The sequence below is a fragment of the Coenobita brevimanus genome, chromosome 32 (genome assembly GCF_032717465.1).
Source record: "Coenobita brevimanus isolate Jiangsu-jjx chromosome 32, ASM3271746v2, whole genome shotgun sequence".
NCBI lineage: Eukaryota > Metazoa > Arthropoda > Malacostraca > Decapoda > Coenobitidae > Coenobita > Coenobita brevimanus.
This window is the reverse complement of record NC_136985.1, coordinates 7,001,935-7,013,155: the sequence shown is the minus strand read 5'-3', so window position 1 is coordinate 7,013,155 and position 11,221 is coordinate 7,001,935.

Here is an 11,221-nt window from a genome sequence, read left to right as displayed (position 1 = left end):
CTGAAGTGTAATGTACTTTTACTGTACACTTCCCGGTGGTCTGGCTGCAGGGAAGAGGGGCGTCGGGTCACAGGGGAGATATGTTGTTTATGCCCGGAAGGCTCGGCAGGTGAAAAGAACCTCCCCGTCATCCCTTTGTGGGGTGGGGGTCACCTCCCCGTACCCTCCTCCTAGGGTGGTGGTATCTGGCTCGCTCTGCCGAGCCGGTATTTCACTTGCAAATGATATACTGTTACCCCATACTTTGTCTAATATTTTGAGTCCATAAAAGAGCAGACAAAAGAGACCAGTTTCAAAGACCCCACCTGTTTTTTTTATGTACAGAATCAGACGGTGCTGTAAAATTTTTTAAAAATGGAGTATAGTGGTTAAGATGAGGGTGACCAGCCTCACTCATCCCTGAATGGCATTATGTGAGCAATAAACCACAACCATCCCTTGGATATAAACCTGCATTAGCTCAGTCAGATTGGAGCACCATTACTACTCACTGATCCACCACGTGCCTTAATTGTGCGTGTGTACTGAAGGTCCCGCCATCTGGTGCCATTCTTCTGAATCTCGCTGAGAGGAGCAAAATGCGGGTGACGGGGTGATAGTTACCATTATTTTGGTATTATACACTCCATAACCAGGAAAAACTGAATATTCTCATGTTAATTATTATAATGTAAATATCAGTAAATATTATGTGCAATCCATACCATTATAATAAGGTTGCTTTGGTAGTATAATATGACCAACCACTTTGTCCTCCACAGTGCAGTCCAGTGAATGATAAGGGGATCTTAATGCGGAGGAATGTAAAATAGTCATGACTTGCATGTTTAAAAGAAATTTCTTGGTTCAAATACCCATGACAATATTTTTTTTTTTTTTTTTTTTAAAGTGAAAGCAATACCAATAATTTCAACAAACGACATCCCAACAGCCACATTGTCTTGCCGGATGTACAATCGCGCTCACGATTCCCTGAGACACCTGTGGTGGAGGGTGTTTGGCCCACTCTGCCCTTACAGAACGACAGGTAGTTGAGTCAAACTGCCCTACCAACACAGTGAAGCTGAAAATGGAACCGCTTCTTATAACCCAGAGGTTATGAAAAAAGAGATGGGTGGGATATAAACAATAATGATGGACAGTATCATTGCACATAAGGTAATACAACACGGAATAATTTTACTGAAATAATTCCACCTACTATTGATTACATATAGCCTGAAAGAAGAAGAGATATGTTACGTGGTTTGTCGTCCGCCATTCAACTCCCCTGCAATTTGCCACGGACGGGTGATTAATGCATTAGTAAATTCCTCTACATACTGCGGGTTTGCCTATTAGTTATTTAGCAATAATAAATGTATTATAGAAAAGTATGGACATTTCACAATATCATGGTTGTATGACCGAGTCCCTTTTAAGTAATGCATTTACTTATTTCTATATACCCACACTGTAGTAAAAAGAATACAGCTAATCTATCTATCTATCTATCTATCTATCTATCTATATCTATATCTATCTATCTATCTATCTATATATATATATATATATCTATCTATCTATCTATCTATATATATATATATATATATACATATGTATGTATATATATATATATATATATATATATATATATATGTGTGTGTGTGTGTGTGTGTGGTGAGACAGGAGGGTGGAAGGGTTGTTGATAGAGCATTGATGGACTATGTCGTTGTGTCCAGGAATGTAATATGAAGATTGTTGGATGTGAGAGTTCTGAGAGGGGAGGGTGGAGGTATGTCTGACCACTACCTGGTGGAGGGGAAGTTAAGAGTGGGTAAGAGATGGGTGAGAGCTAGGAGAGTTAGGTGTGGCAGGGAGGTTTAGAAAGTGAGTGAGTTGGATAAACGAGAGAAAATTATAGAGTATCAGGAGAAATTGAAAGATGAGTGGAACGTAGTGAAAGATCAAGAAAATGGCAGTTTGGTGGAGGAATGGCAGTTGTTTAAGAGTGCTGTGGTGGGGCATGCAGAAGAGGTGTGTGGTGTGAGACGCGTGGGTGGTGGTGAAAGAAAAGGAAGTGAATGGTGGTGCGAGGAAGTAAGTATGGCTGTGGCTGAGAAGAGACGTGCATATGAAGTGTGGCTGCAGAGGAAGGATGAGATGTCATATGAGAGATATAAGGAAAAGAGGAATAGAGCGAGAAGGGCTGTGTGTGATGCTAAAGTGGCAGCAGATGAGAGGTGGGGTAGACGGTTGACTGAGAATTTTCAACAGAATAAGAAAATGTTTAGGAAGCAGGTGAAAAGGGTGCGAAAGGGAGAGTCTGGGAGGGAGGAGCGAGTAAAACCAGAGGATGGAAGGATGTCAACTGAGATGGATGCAGTAAGGAAGAGATGGGCAGAGTATTTTGAAAGATTGTTAAATGTAGAGGAAGAAAGTGTGGCTGAGATTGTGGTGGATGGAAGGGTGCAAGGAATAAATGTGTTGCGAGAGTTGAATGATTCTTTGATCACGAAGGAGGAAGTGGAGAAGGCAGTAAAAGAGATGAAAAAAGGGAAAGCTGCAAGTGTGGATGGGTGTGCTGTGGAATCCCTGAAGGGTGGTGGTGCAACTATTGTTGACTGGTTAGTAAGATTGTTGAATGTCTGCTTTGTGAAAGGTATGGTGCCAGTTGACTGGGCAAGTGCTTGTGTGGTCCCGTTGTATAAAGGTAAGGGTGATAAGTATGAATGTACTAGCTTTAGCGGTATAAGTCTGTTGAGTGTTGTAGGTAAGGTGTATGGTAGAGTGTTAAATAAGAGAGTTAGAGAGGGTACAGAGGGAGTGATTGGTGATGAGCAGTGTGGCTTTAGGAGAGGGATGGGATGTGTGGATCAGGTGTTTGCTGTGAGACAAGCGTGTGAAAAGTATTCAGCGAAAGGCAAGGATGTGTTTTGAGTATTCATGGATTTAGAGAAAGCGTATGATAGAATTGACAGGGAGGCTTTGTGGACTGTTTTAAGATTGTGTGGACTTGATGGTAGGTTACTAAAAGGGGTGAAAAGTTTTTATGTATATAGTAGAGCGTGCGTAAGAATGGGAAATATTGTGAGTGATTGGTTTCCTGTGACAGTGGGGCTGCGGCAGGGATGTGTGACGTTGCCTTGGTTGTTTAATATTTATATGGATGGTGTTGTACGGGAGGTGAATGCAAGAGTTTTAGGTGGAGGTCTGAATCTGGTGAATGTTGATGGTAGAGAGTGGAATCTGAAGCAGCTGTTGTTTGCAGATGATACTGCACTGGTGGCTGATTCAGAGGAGAGATTGAGACAGTTGGTAGAGAAGTTTGGAAGGGTGTGTGAAAGGGGGAAATTGAAAGTAAATGAGAATAAGAGTAAAGTGATGAAATGTACGAGGTCGGTAGATGGTAGGGGGATGAATATAGTTTTGAATGGTGAGTTGCTTGAGGAGGTAGAGTGTTTTCAGTATTTAGGGTCACATGTTGCTCTGGATGGAAGAATAGATGCAGAAGTGAAGTTTAGAATGAATGAAGTAGGTAAGGTGCTGGGAGATATGAAAAGAGTGTTTAGATGTCGTTCGCTTAAAATGGATGTAAAGAGAAGGCTCTATGAGGGTGTTGTAGTACCGACTGCGTTATATGGGGCTGAAACATGGAATATGGGTGTAGCAGAGAGGAAAAGTTTGAACGTAATGGAGTTGAGGTGTCTGAGGAGTATGTGTGGAGTGACGCGTATGGATCGAGTGTGAAATGATGAAGTGCGAAGGAGAACTGGAGTTGTTCAGGAGATGGCTGGTAGAGTTGAGCAGAGGGTGTTGCGATGGTTAGGGCACATGGAGAGAATGGATAATGAGCGATTGGTGAAAAAGATAACTAGATCTGATGTGAGAGGTGTAAGGCTGAGAGGGAGACCACAAATAGGACGGATGGACAGTGTGAAGAGAGCACTGGATGCGAGAGGGATGTCTGTTGAGCAAGGAAGAGTGGCTGTGCGTGACAGAAATAAGTGGAGAGAAACTGTGAATGAATAAACGATGACACAGCCCTGATGGGATATTCTCCCGTATTTGGTCTGATCAGCTAATCAGTTCAGGTGCGGGTAAGGGGATGGGTCTATTATGAAGTGGTAGGGGTAAACCAGCTCCGCTGTCCGGCCCTGCTGCGGATGTCACTGATTGCACTGCGCAGTTGACCCTCGTGCGGTGTGGTGCGGTGAGGATCTGTCCCTTCTTCCCTTTGGGGCTAAGATGTGAATGAATGTGTTTGAGTGGATGAGTAAATTGGGAGTGTGTCGTCCTGTCTTGGCTACCTCCCTTTCCTTTGGGGGAAGCAGCCTAGGTATATATATATATATATATATATATATATATATATATAATGCAGCATAGTGCCCCCTGGAACACCCAGCCACCCCCACAAGGAATACAGCATAGTGCCCCCATGAACTCCCAAACACCCCCACAAGGAGCCCACGGAGGAGCAGCAGCAGCGCACCGGGACTCGGTGCGACAACGGCCTAAATCAGCCAGGGCCGCGTGCCCCTATGACCCGGAGCCCGCCTGCCATTGACATAGCAAGAATACTGCACTACCTTCCGGGCGAGCCTCCACCAACCAGCTAAGGGGTGGAGCTGCCTATCCAACTCCTGCCAACACTCCAAAGGAGACGGCCAGTAGCTGCTCCCGCCTTTGTCAGGAGACGGCCAGTAGCCTCTCTGAAGATGTCTTCCTCTTTGAGACGGCCAGTAGCCGTTCGCCCCTCACTAAGGAAATGGCCAGTAGCCATCCTGAGGGTAATCAGGAGACAGCCGGTAGCTGCTCCCGCCTTTGCCAAGAGACGACCTGTGGTCGCTCTGAAAGTGTCCTTCCGGAGACGGCCGGTATTCGTGTTATGAGTCCATATATTTACAAATCATAATAGATAGATAGATAGATAAATAGACAGATAGAGAGCTCTATGCGAGCCTGGGAATGGGAAATGATCTTGCAAGTTAAACTGAGGAAAAGCTGACGACAGATTAGTAAGTAGCAATGTCAGGAGATGATGCAGTTAGTTTGTCAGCGAAATAGCAGGGGAACAAAGCCTAGTGACATACACACATACACACACACAGGTTTCTGGAACTTTCCAACCACAGTGTAACACACGTCACACGACCCCTGTTTCACCAGAATTTAGGAAAGAGAGCTCAGAAGGAGAGAGGACATAGAATCGGCAGGTAGTAGGGAGAAAGGCTTAGCAACTTGGAAGAGAGAGAGAGAGCGAGACAGGGAGGTAGCTAGCGGGACTCTACTTATACTCACTCGTGTGTGAGAGACTTTATTAATATTTCCAAGACAAATAAAAATAGTCCCATACTATTCTTTACCTCTCCTGTCATTGCATGACAAATGGGAACCAAGATTATCTACTTACAAACAACTCAAGTATAACAACCGCTCGTCCACAAGTCTAATATATATAACTTCTCTACAAGTAACTACAAAGTCTTTTATGACATTTGGTAGCAGCGAAAAGTACGCACCTCGTCTTCGAATCAACAGTGAATTTCTACAAAAGCAGACGACACTCTACAAGATTAACTTCAGTTCAACAGTGAATTGCTACAAAATCCAGCCTACAATGCAAATAGCCTACAAGTCTACAAAACAACTCTATAATCTTCACGTAACTTCAAGCAGCAGAAAGAAGAATAAAAAACAAAGCAAGTAAAGAAAAGGAAATATTAAAGCAACAAGCTAACATATACCCCTACCACTCTCTTCCGCCTACCTCCATCGCTGACGCAGAGGTCAAGACGCGCAGCAAAACACCAGAGCCACATTTATAACACGACTTACTCACCTTTCTTCACCCAGCTTAAGCATCGCTACTCAGTATTCACCACAGCTACCAGTGTGGGAAGCCGACGTCACCATGTGCTGAGATGACATCACATCGCGAGTTTGCCACGCCAAGCAACGTGTGACTGACACCAGGCACTTCTCACCCACTACTCATTACTCATTATTCACATAGCTCCTACTCATACTCATTTATTTCCACAGTATTGAGTTGGAAATTCGACGTTCTATGCTGAGGTTTGCCTGGGACAGCTGTTAACCACCACAAGCACCAGGCCATGGAATTTCCTGAGTAATATTGTCCATCAACACAGCACTAGAATTATCAAGAGATCTTCAATCAACCCTGCATTTTTCTTCCGAGATCGACTTTTGTATTGACACACCTCTACGATCTGTATCAAGTGGATAAAATTATACTTACTCATTTCTTGTCAGTGCTAAAATTAGCTATATTCAACTTTTTTTTACTTATTTCCATATATACACTTATACACTCACTATCTATCATTTAATTCAAATTATTTACTCATCTATTTTGTTAGGACATAAATAAACAAGAGGCGTATTTCATAACACCATATCTTAATGACAGGAATATTTTCGCCACCACCCACGTTAATACCAGATGACACACAATTTGCCACAACAACAGACTCACAATTAAGAGAGCACCAAGGCAACACACCAGATGACACACAATTTGCCACAACAACAGACTCACAATTAAGAGAGCCTCAAGGCAACCCACCCCTTGTACAAACCTCACCACACACTAAAGATCAAGAAACAAATACGGCAATTTCAGATGATGAGTGGGAAACCCCCTCTGACGTAGCAAGTGAGGACTTTGTCGCTGACTTGCACACGTATGCCAATATACTTAACAGGGTTCACCGGTCCGGTCGTACATATTCCACCATTCCCTCACACAACGATAAACAAGTCCAAGTTGAATTGACAGAGCAAACAGTGAAAATGAATCAAGAAACAAATACCGCTAATCTAACAACCACACCCCAAGTGTTCGTGTATCACGAGGATAAAACTGCCCCAAAATTCTCTGGCACAGACAAAGATCGCATTGATGTCATTTCATTAGTCAGACAGTGCGAACAAATGTTCATCAAGCGCCACATAATAGATGAACAAGAGAAAATTGCTATTTTTTCATCTTGCATAAGCCAGGAAAGATGTCCAGCAAGCAATTTATTGCGCTCGGACAAGCTCCATAAAGCTAGGACATATGATGAATTTAAAATTGAATTTTTGAAGAAATTTTTTGGAGGTATGAACTTCTTGCCAGGTATAATTCCAGAATTACATAAGACTGTAGATCTTGTAAGGGAGCACACTACAAACCATGTGCTCAGTGAAATAACTGCTGATGTCTCCGCAATCAAAAGAACATTGTTAGTTACTTTGGAAAACTCAAATTGGATAACAGATGATGGAAAGATGTCCCCAGACCTCGTCGTGGACATCATTGGTTATGTAGCTGCTTTGTGTAAATTACCTGATGGGACCCTTAAGATCGCCAAGACGATCGCGTACACCCCAGGCATGTCCTTACTAGACTTAATGAACGAGGTAGAGATGCAGTGCAGTAAAGCAGGTATGGTCAACACACCCGCACATTCTAGTAGAATGAGAGTACCTGAGACAGTATCAGCTGTGAAAACATCTACACCGACCCCAAACAGAGAACAAAATCGATCGCGACCCGAAAGCAGGCAGAGCAAACAACCAAACGTGACGAGGGCTCGATCACAGACACCAGGCTACAGGCAGTTTCATAAGTTTTCGCGCAGCCCGAGCAGGTCTCGGGCCATAAACAACACTACTTATGGGAAGTCACCTCGTAGGTCATGGTCAAGAGATAGGTCCATTGTATGTCATTATTGTGCAAAACCAGGACACACAAGGTATGAATGCTTTATCAAAGCAAAAGAGGACAAACAAAAGACACAAGGATTTGGTCCTTACTGTAGGCATCATAGATACCAAGGGCACTGGACCAGTGACTGCAAAACAGTAGAAAAAATTGTCTATGTTCAAATCGGGGGAAGACCAAGTCATGACAAAAAATGAACAAACGTAAAGAAAAACAAGTCTAAAACTCACATAGGAGGCATGTTGGGAAATGAGTGTATCTTGATACCAGCTGTATGTGGGGATAAAAACGTTTCCTTATTTTTAGACACAGGCTCTCCAGTGAACTTAATTACACATGAAGAAATAAATAGAATTCTTAAAAATAAGAAGAAAGTAACTTTTCTGGATGAAGCTGATTTAAATTTATATACGGTAGATGGAAAGCAAATTACAGTGAAAGGTATGATAAGATTAAATATCAGTTTCACAGAGACTACAAGACCATTCTCTGCATTTTTCTATATCGTTGAAAACTTAGCAATTAAAGCTCATATGTTACTGGGCTTAAGATCCATGAGAGCAGAGAACATAACTATACTCCCACAAATGAATGGAATAGACTTTGACAATGAATTCATAGAGGCAATACCATCAGAGCCCTCACCGATTAGTAAAAGAGAACCAAAAAGAATTGGTAATATTAAAGGCTTAAACAAACATACACAAACAGATGAGTACATAGATCCACTCCCACCACCTGCCCCAGCCTCCAGAATTAGTGACCCAGATAACAGTACTGATTTATCAGTTTTTCCAGCCCATCTCACTAATGATTTAGTTATACCACCTAATTCATACATGAAAGTTACCATAAAGAGCAAATTACGGAATAGTACAGTTCTTGTCTTAGAAGAATTATGTAAAGTAAAGGGATTGTCAGTAGAAAACGCATTATGTCAGATGAAAGACGAAGGGCAAACTCTATCTATCTATCTATATACCTAGGCTGCTTCCCCCAAGGAAAGGGAGGTAGCCGAGACAGGACGACACACTCTCCATTTACTCATCCATTTAAACACATTCATTCACATCTTAGCCCCAAAGGGGAGAACGGACAGATCCTCACCGCACCACACCGCACAAGGGTCAACTGCGCAATGCAATCAGTGACATCCGCAGCAGGGCCCGACAGCAGAGCTGGTTTACCCCTGCCACATCATAACATACCCATCCCCTTACCCGCACCTGACCTGACTAGCTGATCAGACCAAATGCGGGAGAATATCCCCTCAGGGCTGCGTCATCACTTATTTATTCACAATTTCTCTCCATTTATTTCTGTCATGCACAGCCACTCTTCCTTGCTCGACAGACATCCCTCTCGCATCCAGCGCTCTCTTCACACTATCCATCCATCCTATTCGTGGTCTTCCTCTCAGCCTTACACCTCTCACATCAGATCTAGTTATCTTTTTCACCAATCGCTCATTATCCATTCTCTCCATATGCCCAAACCATCGCAACACCCTCTGCTCAACTCTACCAGCCATCTCCTGAACAACTCCAGTTCTCCTTCGCACTTCATCATTTCGCACCCGATCCATACGCGTCACTCCACACATACTCCTCAGACACCTCATCTCCATTACATTCAAACTTTTCCTCTCTGCTACACCCATATTCCATGTTTCAGCCCCATATAATGCAGTCGGTACCACAACACCCTCATACAGCCTTCTCTTTACATCCATTCTAAGCGAACGACATTTAAACACTTTTTTCATTCCTCCCAGCACCTTTCCTACTTCATTTATTCTAAACTTCACTCAGATATTCATAATTAATCACATGAATGGGGAAGTTCAGTTGAAAAAGGGGACTTGCATAGTTAATATTGAAAAATGTCCTGCCCCTGTGAAGGAAATAGTTATAGCTGGAGTGACAAGTGAGATAAAATCTACAGATTGAGAAAGAAGAAAAGAGAAATTAATTCACTCAGGTGAATTTGATGAAGAAAATGATTTGTTAACCCTGCTGGAAACACACAGGGACACCGTAGCATTACCCGGAGAACAATTAGGGTGTACTAACTTGATTAATCACATGATTAATGTGCACCCAGAAACACCACCAATTTTCGTACCAGCTTTCCGCATCCCACCGCTGCCACCAAAATAATGTCGTAAAGACTTAAAAATAATGTCATAAAAGACTTTGTAGTTACTTGTAGAGAAGGTTTGTTGTTTAGTTGTCACTCTCGATTCTTGTAGTAGGAATTAAAGATGAATACAGCGAGTGGATCTTAATTTATTATCTTCAGAGAAATCTAAGTTGAGCAGGGTATGTCTTACAGAGACATTATAATAAGTAAGTCTAGTTGAGCCCCTCTTTCTTGTTCACTCTCTCCACTACCTGTCTGTTCAAATGCTAGCCTCCTTCTGAGCTCTCTTTCCTAAATTCTGGTGAAACAGGGGTCGTGTCACGTGTCTTACACTGTGGTTGGAAAGTTCCAGAAACCTGTGTGTGAGTATGTGTGTATGTCACTAGGCTTTGTTCGCCTGCTATCTCGCTGACACACTACCTACATCATCTCCTGACATTGCTACTTCCTATGTGTCGTCGACATTTCCTCAGTTAACTTGCAAGATCATTTCCCTTTCCCAGGCTCGCATGGAGCTGTCTATCTATCTATTTATCTATCTATCTATTATGATTTGTAATTATAATATGGACTCATAACAACCACACTCCGTCGCGACAGACAAAAGACTGATTCAAATACGATTGGGGTAGGATGCACAGGCCAGCCGGAAGAAGGCGTGGCAAACGGTTGAGGCAAGCAGAGGCGAACAATATAGAAACAATAATATCGCTCAGTAGAGCACTTAATGACGTGCATTAGAACGGTCACTTTTGAAACAGTGACGAATGTTTTGAAAAAAGTATACCATCGAAATGGAGAGAGAAACGGTTAACTGAACGATACACAGTGAGTTTTCCACTAATAGTTCGTGGTTTCTCACAAAAGGAAAATGTCGCGAATTTGATTCGTGACATTATCATCATTATTAATATTATCATTGTTAATATTATCACTATGATGAGGTATATGCAGAGATGATTAAGTGTAGTGGAGAGAGTGGAATGAAGTGCTTGTTGGAGATATGTCAGAAGGCATTGATGAGTGAAACTGTGCCAGCAGAGTGGAAAAAGGCTGTGATTGTACCCCTGTACAAAAATAAAGGTAAGCGAAGTGAGTGCAAGAATTACTGTGGCATAAGTTTATTGAGTGTGGTAGGGAAGGTATATGGAAGAATTATTATTGAGAAAGTAAGAAGATATCAGAAGTCCTAGTGACTGATGAACAGGGTGGCTTTAGGAGTGGCAGAGGATGTGTGGATAAAAAATTTGCAGCAAAGCAGACAGTGGAGAAGACTTGTGAGAAAGACTATAAGGTGTTTATGGCATTCATGGATCTGGAAAAAGCATACAACAAAGTAGACAGAGAAGGATTGTAGAAGGT